We start from the raw sequence: 12,226 nt of genomic DNA on the forward strand, positions 1-12,226 counted from the left end.
CATCCATCCATCCTGCATCCATGATTCATCCATCCATCCTGCATCAATGACATTCATCCATCCATCCTGAATCCATGTTTCATCCATCCATCCATCCATCCTGCATCAATGACATTCATCCATCCATCCTGAATCCATGTTTCATCCTTCCATCCGTCCATCCTGCATCAATGACATTCATCCATCCATCCATCCATCCTGAATCCATGATTCATCCATCCATCTATCTATCCATCCTGAATCAATGACATTCATCCATCCATCCTGAATCCATGACATCCATCCATCCTGCATCAATGGCATTCATTCATCCATCCACCCTGCATCCATGATTCATCCATCCATCTATCCATCCTGAATCAATGAAATTCATCCATCCATCCATCCATCCTGCATCAATGACATTCATCCATCCATCCTGCATCAATGACATTCATTCATCCATCCATCCTGCATCCATGATTCATCCATCAATCTATCCATCCTGAATCAATCACATTCATCCATCCATCCATCCATCCTGCATCAATGACATTTATCCATCCATCCTGCATCCATGATTCATCCATCCATCTATCCATCCTGAATCAATGTATTTTTCATGTCATAAAAATAAGCTATGGTCACTTTAAAACCAAACAGTGGCCCTAACATTCCGTGCCCCCACCTTCCTACTTGCCCCAATGTATCATTATAATTGAGACTACTCGCTTTGCATATCTCTGCTTTCATTATGTAAGGCGATTCGCCGCACATCAGGCCAGGTTTATGTCCTGCAAATGCCTAAAAGATACTTATTGTATAGGTGGACACTTCAGTTCGTGGATTTATTACTGAAACAATAGCCCTGGTACCAGCCAATCAAACCGCACAGAGAACAGCTCGCCAGCTGTGAAACCCCAGGTGCAGATAGTTCTTGCCAGTACAGAAACACAGCCTTCCGCGCTCTGATGTTAAGGCAATAAACAATTATGGTTATACATGAACCTTCTTTACCCTTAACCCTCCTCCTCGCAGTGGGACATTTTGTGTGATGAGGGAGCGCAGCGCCTCCACACACAGACGGGAGGCAGGATCACCACCAAAGGTACAGCCCCTCTAAGCCAATCCTGGCAGCGCCAGGGCATGGCTATTCTTCGCCCGTAGCACGCCCATTAGGAGCCCAAAGGGCTCCTAATGGGCATGCGCAAACAGGTCAAAACAGGTCAAAGTCAAAACACAAGTGCGCATGCGTGGGCACGGTGCCCTCCGTCCCTACTCGTGCGCACTTTTGTTGTGCTGATGCCTGTTGCCCCCCACTGGTCTGACAATCATGTTAGTCAACATGACGCGGACCGGGCGGTCCGGCGTCATGTTGACTGACATGATTGTCAGTTCAACCTCGGCGTCTTTAAACTTAAGTAAACTGAGAGTTTACTTAAGTTCAAAGACGCCGAGGGAGCTGCGGGCGGGGGGGCTACGCCCCCACGCCCCAATGGATGCACCGCGCCTGCTCTCAGGTACTGCCCTCTGAGGTCTGAGACTGCGTGCACATTTATTCCTCTCATGTCCCCACCTCCTCAAATGCTCTCAATGTGTTTCCCCACACAGGTAAATCCTCAGTTACCTTACTATCTCTTTGGGATATCCTAATATGTGTCCCCTCTAACAACGCCCATTCCAAGTTTTTGGGACTAATATAGAGATTTTAGGGGCAAAATCCGCATGTCACAGTACATACTGCACTCTTTTACCCTCTAAGATTCTGGCAGGTTTGATGGTCTGAAATGTAATGAAAAGCATGGACTTTATCGCACCTAATACTTACCAGGTCCTGTAAATACTGCACAACTTGAAATTCTATACTTCCTCAATTAGGGGTTTGTGCACTGGTTGGAATTTTCTGCAGGGCCGGACTGGCTGTAGCGGGCACTGGGCAATCCCGCGGTGCGCCGCACGGGTGGGGGGCTGGTTTGGGGCCACTGGGGGCCGTTTTTGTTACAGGGACGTTTTAGCAGCAAATCGGCCCTGTAACAAAATCGGCCGAAAACGGGCCCTAACACATAGTTCAGCGGCGCCCACAACCTCCCCTCACCTCGCTGGGAGGGGTGGGTGGGGGGGGTTTGAGGGGGCCGGCCGAGGACTTTGCCAGGGCCGGTTTTGCTTCCCAGTCTGGCCCTGATTTTCTGCCACACTTGGCTCTAAATTTGTAAGTTTTCTCCCCTTCCACATCTTGGAGTATTTCTTGTACTGGTTTATGGGCTTTATGTGAAGTGCCCATATACTTCCCTGGCCTGGTTGCGCCATATAAATATTTAACGTAAAAATGAATAAAATAAGGATTTATAATTTTGGCTTGAGTCTATTTTGTTTTGTTTCCTATTGTTCCATTATGGTATGTAACATCTCATCGTGGAACAACAACCCATGCCTTGCAAGATAGATTCTTTTCTTATGTTATCTATGACAAATTATGCGTTATCGTGATGCCGCACCAGGCAGCGTTATTTCATAACGATGTGGTCATGGAGAGATAAGCAATGGCCCCAACCTATATATTTATTTTTATTATTATAGTGTTAGAAAGAGAAAATAATGTCCCAGTGGGCATTAGTGTGCTGGAAAGCCACCTAAGGTGTTTCTGAGACTGCAGGTGTTTTTGCTCTTGCCTAAGGATAATTTAGTCTTTAATTTATCACTGCAGAAAAATATGAAAATATGAAATGTAGGTTTTTTGGTGTTCCTACCATGAAAATGAGAGTAAAGCACGTGAGTCATGTAGAAACCCATGGCATGAGTATGAAAATATATCTTGTAGCCACTTTGGTAATGGCAGTGGTGAGAAAATACATGGTGAATCTATCCCTTGTCTGCATAATCATACATCTGCTTAAACTCTTTAGGTGTCAATTAGTGGCATGTATAGAAGGTTTACACCCGCATTTTCCAGCTGCAAAGATTATGGACTCACACAGTAACACCTCACTATTTGTTCCCCAGGTACATTTTAAATGTATAAAATAATGTATACATATTTCATAGTTCTGTTGCATCACTTTGGTTCTAAGCCACTATGGGCTAGATGTAGGTAACTTGGAAATACCGATTCCTAAATACCGAATTTTACCGATTCGGTATTTAGGAATCAGTATTTCAGATGCAGGTGAGAATTCGTTATTACTGAATCAGTAATTTAGATTCGGTAATAACGAATACCTACCTATTCATTCCTATGGGTTTGGAGGCCCATAGGAATGAATGTGAAGACATTCTGTATTACCGATTCGAGATTATAACTTAAGACTGAGGTGCACTGTTTTAAGTGCTACCTACATTGCATTTAAGGAATCGGTATTACCGATTCCTTAAATGCAAGGCCATAAGGAATCGGTATTAGGAAATCGGTATTTACCGATTCCTTAATACCGAATCCTCTCCACATCTCAAATGCCTAAATACCGGTCGGTAATGGTGAAATTTAACGAATTTCACCATTACCGACCGGTATTTAGCCACCTACATCTAGCCCTATCTTTGCAAAGTGAAATAACATCTATTTACAGAATTCAGTGTCTCTTTTCATCCCTCACTAACTAAGAACTTCTCATTCAGTTTATCTGCAAGTGGGGGAGGTTTGGGGCCCTCAAGGCTTTTACATTATGCACATGTTGACATTGTAGGTATTACTGATGATGGAAAAAACGTACTCCTCGAGTACAAGTGCCTCAGTATTTGAGTGTTATTTAAAGCACCTGGTAAATAAATATACCTTATGGATTGGTATTTATCGGATACAATAAATACTACCAATTACAAATTTCCCCTTTTAAATGGGTAAGATCCAGAATAATATGCAGATTTAAGGACAAGATTTACTAAACTTTCACGCAACGCAGCTAGGCAGCTTGCTGCGTTGCATTGTGTGAAAGAGACGGAGCAGAAATACATCACATCTACCAAGATATGGCACACTCTCTCATAGCGCTGGCACACTTCAAGCAGCTTAGCACCAATGCAGGCACCCTCACACTATGGTGCAAGGGTGCCTGCGTAATGGGCAGGAGTGTTTTGTGCCTTAGAGGCTTAGGGCCAGATGTAGGTAAATCTCATTTACCGATTCATAAATACCGAATTTTACCGATTCGGTATTTATGAATCTGTAAATGAGATGTAGGTAAAAATTCTGTATTTTTTACCGAATCGGCAAGATTCGGTATTTACCGATTCGGTAAATACCGAATCGGTATTTGCTATTGAATCCTATGGGCCTTGAAGCCCATAGGATTCAATAGCAAATACCGATTCGGTATTTACCGAATCGGTAAAAATACCGAATTGCTAAGGGGGACAGGGTGTCACTTTGACACCCTGTTGCACCCCTGTAACTGGCTTTTGCGCCATGTGGCACACATACATGCCCTTAGGGCATGTCTGTGTGCCACATGGCACAGGTGTACATGCACAGATGTGCATGTACACAGGAATTCGTAATTTACCATGCAATTGTATTGCATGGTAAATACCGAATTCTAAAGGCCCTGTAGCACTGTTAGAAGTGCTACCTACATCACAAAATACATTTTCGGTATTTTTACGGAATGGTAAATTTACCGAATCGGTAAAATGTACAGAATCGGTAAATTTACAGATTCGGTAAAATTACCGAAAATTTACGTTTTTTTAGCCCCTACATCTCCATAGACCTTTACCGGTCGGAAACGGACGAAAATTGGTATTTTCGGCCGTTTCCGACCGGTAAAGGGCTACCTACATCTAGCCAATAGTCTTCTTTCCATATGTACTGCAGAACACAGCACACATGGAAAGAGGAAGTAACGAGGAGAAATAAAGATATTTCTCCTCGTTACACCTTTCTTGATTAGGTGCACCATTTTAGCAAAAACTCAGGTTTATTGCCTTTAGTAAATCTGGGTTTGCGTCCAAATACATGGGTGGATTCATGGGGACACTCTTGCTCCACTCATGTAACGTGTGCAGTGTAACGCAATGCAGCGCAATGCACTGCATTACTTTTTTTATGACAAAGTGATGCAAGGTGACGCAAATTGGCCCTTGAATGGCTTTGTAAATCTGGACTAGCACTTTGTGTTGTCGCTGCAGCAAAAAAGTGGCACAACCACAACGCAAAATGTCAGTGAATCGGGGTCTTAGTGGACCAAAATCTGCATGTCCCGGTATTTATTGGTCATTTTTTACCTGGTAAATTTCCGCAACTGATATTGATTTCTTTACTATATTTAGATCATATAAATAATTTGGCTATTGATATAAAACGTTTGATTTTTTTTTTATATCTTTTATTGCATTTCCTTTATGATAGTACATGAAAGATAGATAACACAGTGGTATTGCAGAATATACATGGCATGCCATATCCGTTTTCCAAACATGATAATGAAAAAAAAAAAAAAGTAGAAAGAACAACAAGACAAGAATGTTGGACAGAGCTGTATAAGAATACACATCAACAACAACAGTTTGCTAGGATGATCGATCCTTCCACCCATGTCCTGCAAAACAAACGGTTAGGTTGGGGCACCTATAGCAAGAAAAGCAAGAAATTGATAAATCAAGAGGAATTGGGCTCGCTGGAAGACTGGTGTGAGTACTTCCAGCGGGCTAGGTCTGGTACCTTTCAATCAGCAAGTGACATCTCAGTCGAGAGTAACGTTGTGAAAGGGGAGGACAGGACAGTCAGAGTGTTGCAACGTGTGAGGTCATATGTATCGTTCGTCAATGTCCCCCAATTCTAGGGTGTGTCTCCTGCTCTGTTCTCAAAAGAAAAGCGCTCGTTCCTGGGGATAGCCGTGACTGCTCCCTCATGGTGATCTCTGCGGTTACCGAGCAAGGTTCAAAGCGATCTGTAATTCAATCAATATTCAACACCGTTTGTGCATAACAATAAACTTTGGCTAAGAACTCATTAAAATAGGGATTGAAAACTGAGTAAAGTCAAAACAAATGGGATGGGGTACGGGCAAGGGCGGGTATATGTGTTGCTGTGTCAGCAGTGGGAATCATCCGGTGTGGTGTGTAACGGCTGCAGCGGGGGAGGGGGAGTTCAGCAAAGGTCACGACCCAGAGCTGGCAGGGGAGAAATGTGTACAGGTACAGGGGGAGAGGGGGGTCAGAGTACCTTCCAAGGGGGAGAGTATCTAAATAATGCCTCCCTGTAGGCACGCATGGTGAAAAGCAACCAAGGTGTCATCCCAGGCCTGTGCTATGGGATACATGCGGAGCCCAGCTGTTTCTTCCCTGTGTAAGGCTACACTTTCCGCCTTTGCCCAATTGTCAAGAATTACGCCAGTGTATTGCCTGGGGGGGTTCACCGTTCTTCCAGCGCTTGGTAATAAGTATTTTTGCCGTTATTAGACCAAGATCTCAAAATCTAGCCGGGACTTTTGTCTGCTTCGTCCGCCTATATAAGCCTAATAGACAAGCTTCCCACGTGTGCGGTAAACTGCTCCTTGTTCCTGCCGCTAGGGAGGTCGATACTGCCCTCTAGTAGTCGTGTAGAAGAGGCCATGACCAGAGCATATGCAGAAATTGCGCATCCACTAGTCCGCACCTGGGGCATGCTGTTGTGTCAAGGCCAAAATAGCGGTTTATTTTATCCGGGGATAAATACGCGCAATGCACAATATAGTATTGGATGATTTTGAAGCGGGAGTTGCGCAGGACATTTAGCGCACCAGCCAGCATCATCGCCCATTCTTTATCGTCCAATCTCGACCCCTGTCTCCAGTCCATTTGTGTCGCAAGCGCTGTGAGGAAAATTGAGTATGCGTGTGTAGGGCCTGCGCGAGCCAGTGTACTATGTTGGAGCCATTCCCCATCACGTGTAAATACTGTATCAACAAGTGGGTCGGCAGTTCTTCCGCAAGGTCACCCCAGGTTTGCGTTAATAAGTGTATGATCGCTGCGTGTGTTAGGAATTGACCGACAGGTAGTCCCGTGTTTGCCGCTAGCGTCTCGAATGGAAGTAAGGCGCCCTCTGCGAACAGGTCCCCCAGTCCCTCCAACTCAGCTCGCATCCAGCTGTTTAATGCCGCCTCCGTGAGTGCACCGCCCTACCAGGGTGTCCCCAGTAATGGTAGGTTCGGAGCATACGGTCTGGTGGAGCTCGTGAGTTTCAGACTCCTCACGTAGCACTTCCGCACCACTACAAGTTGCAGCTGCTCAGGGCAGCGGGTCTTAGCCAAAGGATGAAATAGTGCGTGGACCTGCGTGGTTATCATAACAGTGTCGTCCGTGGCAGTATCTCCCAGGTTCTTCCCGCTCAGCCAGTAGGTTACCCACTGCAGCTGTGCCGCCAAGTAATAGAGCTCCTGATTAGGAACAGCTAACCTTCCATTTTCCGCCGAAGCATACAATGTCTTCAGCGCAACCCTGGGCCGCCCGTGTTCCATATAAATCATCTGGTCAAGGTTTCCAGCCCTCGGAATATTCGGGCCGGGACATAAACCGGAAGGTTGGCATAAAAATACAGCAATTTAGGCAACGCTATCATTTTCGTCAGCGTAATGCGACTTGGGACATTGAGTGGGAGGGAGTTCCAAAAGGTTACCTGAGCCGTGAGTGATGAGATTTCCCTTGTTAGAATACCTTCCAACAAGTCAGTGGGGTCTCGATATATATAAATTTCCAGATAGCGGAAAGTGGTTGGATACCAAGCAAGTCGTTCGCCCAGGACCACAATGTCGCATTCCGGCGTGACGGCATCAAAAGAATACACTCCTGATTTCGACCAGTTAACTTGGGCTCCATCATGAGAGCAAAGATTAAGGGGGAGAGGGGGCACCCTTGTCTAGTGCCTCTGCATACCCGAATCGGGTCCGAAAGAATCCTGCCCGTGCGAACGCGTACCACTGGCTCCCGGTACAGAAGTTCCACCATCTGAAGAAAGGCGTTACCTAAGTCAAATTTCTCCAGCACCAACATCAGGTAAGGCCACTCCACAGAGTCGAATGCCTTCTCAAGATCGAGTATCAGGCACCCTGAATGAGGCCATCAGGGTGTAGCGAGACTCTGCACTCTAAACATGCGCCTGATGTTATAGGACGTACTGCGAGTCGGCACAAAACCGTTCTGGTCAGTGTGCACCAGGGCAGGCACCAAGGGCGCTAGTCGCTGGGCTAGCGTAGATGCCAGAATCTTATAATCGGTATTGAGAAGGGCAAGCGGTCTGTACGAGCCCATATTGAGCTTGTCTCTGCCCGGCTTCAGGAGAGATATTAAATTCGCCTCGTTCAGTGAGGGTGGGAGAGCAGAATCTGTTATTGCCGCCCTAAACACACGCAGTAGCTCGGGAATGAGGATAATGGAATAGGCTTTGTAGAACTCCGCGGGCAGTCCGTCAGGTCCTGGGGTCTTGCCGTTGGAGAGGGAAAAGATGACTATTCTAAGCTCCTCCGGCGTGAGCGGCGCTCCTAAGTCTCTGCGTTGCGCATTGGTAATCACTGGCAGGGGCAAGGCCAATAACTACGCTGAGATGTCAGCAGTGGAGACCCGCAAACGAGAGCGATAAAGGGCCTCATAATGCTTCGTGAAGGCCTCGTGAATAGCCCTCTGCATGTAGACAGTGGTGTCCTGAGCGGTGCGGATAGACATTACCGGCGTAGTCTGGGCGTCACATCGGATCAACCATGATAGTAGGTTACCCGGCTTGTCCCCAAGGTGATGCGTGCACGCCGAATGGGCAGCGTAGTTTAAATTCTTCAGCCTGTCCAATAGTTGTGTATGTTGCTCTCTGGCTGTCATCAGAGCCCTATCATCTCCCCCAGCTGCCTCCTGTTCCCCAGCCAGTAAGGTAGATTCAACCCGTGTCAGTTCTTCTTCTATCTGCTTCCGCATTCCCGCCTGCATACCCAGACAGTGGCCCCTTGTGACGACCTTAAACGCATCCCATTCCAATTGCGGGGCGGACGCAGTATCGTTATTTTCATCAAAATACTGCAAGAGGTGGGTCGAAAGCACTTCGCTATATGGGGCGTCCAGTATGACGTCTGGTTGGAGTCGCCAAGTGGGCACCGGCGGGTATTGATATAAAACGTTTTATACACAAAAATATATACACTGGACTTCCTAAACCCACTAAGAGTTCCTTCACAGGTTAATCGACCCAGACACAATAGGATATCTCTCGATATATAAGTTTACTAACACTTGGGCCAAAATATGATGACTAGGAAAACTGTTGACGTATTTGAGGTGTAGGAGAGAAAAGTGTATCCCACGTATTGTGGATATATCCTGGTCTAACAAATCTACAATACCTAGGAATAAGACTTGATCTTTTGAGACATGAAGTGCTAGTATCTCTGAGGCTATTTGTTTATTATATGATGCACACTATAAATCACTCTCACTGGATACTCCAGCCTCTCTGCTGCCAATGAAAATACAGTAATGGCTACTTGCTTTAACAATTACAGAAAACGTGTGGCTCAGACTTTTATTTATTGTGCCATTATATATGCTGTACACTACTGCCTTCTCCATGTCCCTAAGGCCCCTGTCAATATATTTTACATTACTTTTGATGTGAAAATACAATAAAGATATATATTTAAAAAAGTTATGGAAAACTTGTGCATAAACTATTATATGAGCCTTCTGTAGGGTCTGATTCAGTAAAAAAGATAACTATGCATGCACACATTTGCCACCTCTCACAGGTGTAGATTCACGAATTTTAGGAATGCACAATGGTTTTTCAGACTATTTATGGAAAAGTTTGGAAATTCCACTTTACCTGGATAAGTCTCAGATTCCAATTTACCTGAATTCTAACTTACCTACAATTACCAGTAATTGTTAACACTCTACAAAGGAAACATGCATTTGAATGAGTGCTGTTGCACTTTTTTAATGTTATTCTTCTTCCTGGGGGAAACCATTTTTCCCCATGGATAAAAGTTTTGCCAAACGCCATTGCCGATCTTGGAGGTGTTCTCTTTCAATATCCAACCTAGAATAAAATTGTTCCCGTCACTTACTTTAAAAAAAATAACTCTCATCATTCAAGTAACAAAAACTCCGCTTATCAGTATCATGGAAGTAAATCATCGGAATGTCGGTTCATGGATCAGGGGGTATCAAATCATTAACAATCTTGTAGTACCACGGCGAAAACAGTTATACAGTTGTTACACCATCGTCTCGATGTTCAATGAGGGTGTTGTTTCACACTTAATTTCGCTCCCCTAGTTTTCATGGGGGGTGGGGGTATGAAGGAGTAGGTGGGCGGTGAGTCTCGCTCCCCTGTAGTTACCCCCAACTCCTGCATTTACAGTGTACCCTGTGTCTCTGCCCTCTGTGCCATAGCTGCCGACCGGGGGATCTTTCCGGGTCACTTTCTGGCTGCGTTCCTATAGTGTCTGGTGTCTCTTCCATCTAATCTAACATTTCTGCCCACAATCCTATGACTAATTCGGCATTCTTATCCCTCTGCAGTCGCCATTTCTCTCCTACATCCCACTCCCTCAGGTCCGAGCTACATCGCCCCTTCGGAAAAAGGGGGCACCGAGTAAACCAGTGAATGGTAAACTGCCTTTTCCCCAGGAGTAATCCCAGCAATGCCAATCTGAATTGGGTCAGAAATCTGCATAGACACTGAAAGTAAGGGTGCGTGGGTGGGGGTGCTGCAGCTCACCCAAAATAACCATACTAGAGTTTAGAAGATGAAAGAGCAATAAAGATGCCTTTACATTTAGTTTTTTAGGTCGAGCCTAGTGCAGCGCGCATGTGCTGCTCTTTGAGGCATGCTGTATCTTCTCGGTGTGGTTAGACCACACCCACCATTTCCGATTTGTTCATTTGTGTGCTTTTATTTAGTCCTTTATTTTTATTGCTAGATATTGGTCTTTGTCCAGCTTTTGGGTGTGTTTTTTCACTGTGTGTAGACTGCTCTTGTTACGCGTCACCTTACTATTTGATCAATTTATAGTTTGTTGGCACACTCTCTTTTTTCAGTGAAGTGGTCCCATGCCTTGAACACACACCTTTAACATGGCTGCACTATATATCTGAACACATTTTATTTGATACAGTTGCAGCTACCTGGGCTGCAGTCATGGGAAGGTGTAACCTATGCCACTTGTTTCTTTATTTCAAATTCTCCCCCCTCATTTGCCATCCTACTACACATATTAATTTCCATTGTTACATGTCGTTTAACGACATGTCAGATGACGTGAAACAATGGCAATGTACGGACAGACATTTTGCTGGCAGTAACGTTCCTTCTTGCCTCTTGTTCCCCTTCTCACTGCTCCCCAAGGGCAAGAGCTCTCAATTCCACTGCCATGTTATGGTTCCTTCTTCCTTCCGTTCTTCCAGCAGAGCCATGGACATCCTTTGACCGCTGCCATACAGTAATGTCAGAGAAGCGCGCCTCTGCTTATAAAGGCAGCGTGAATGAGGCCATAGTCTGCCTGCTGCATGTCGGTTTACTTAGTCCATTGGTACTGCGTTCAAATTGAGGGTATGTACAGTTTATTACCTCCCATGGGACGCTTACCGGAAAACATGTAAATTCTGTTTCTGTTACATTTCAAACATATTCGAAAATGGGGAGTTTTGTTAAGAATGGGAGGTTATATAATTTGCAGATCCCTAACTATGCCTCTGCAAGAGGAGTTGAGGAACTGGCAATAAATATGCCCCTATTTTGTTTTTATATTTTCACATTTACTGTGTATTCAATAGAGTTTTAAATGCGCATGTAGTGTCCGGAACTGAGCACCTGCACTTCTCTAATTTCAAAGGAAGAATACTGACACTTCTTAGTTCTGCTGCAATACATTTAATGGGAGAGCACAGGCACTTCTAAGGAGCAAACAGGTACTCTAAATATTTCCATTACTAGCACTGGGAACAGCGAGTATGAAATGCATTGGATTACGTTATGTTATTGGTTCTTTTGTGCTTTTGGTTTTTCAGCTGTGTGTGTGGCATGGCCCTCAATTGTCTGCAATATGTTTTGCAGCGGTAGTCTGTGCTGCCTGGACAAAGAGTTACTCTATGGTTCTGGTATGCACACATTAGAATCACCGTGCTAGGGTTATGGTAGTGGCGTTATATCCGTTGTATGTATGATTTCATGTGTGCATGTTATTTAATACTTGCTGTTTGGTGTAGGTCATCTTGTGTGATTATTGAGCTTGGTTGCTTCTGTGGTATACTGCTTTTAACAAGTTAGTGTTAGTGTTGGTAATCCACACAG

Source organism: Lissotriton vulgaris, chromosome 3_1, assembly GCF_964263255.1.
Source record: "Lissotriton vulgaris chromosome 3_1, aLisVul1.2, whole genome shotgun sequence".
NCBI classification, from domain to species: domain Eukaryota; kingdom Metazoa; phylum Chordata; class Amphibia; order Caudata; family Salamandridae; genus Lissotriton; species Lissotriton vulgaris.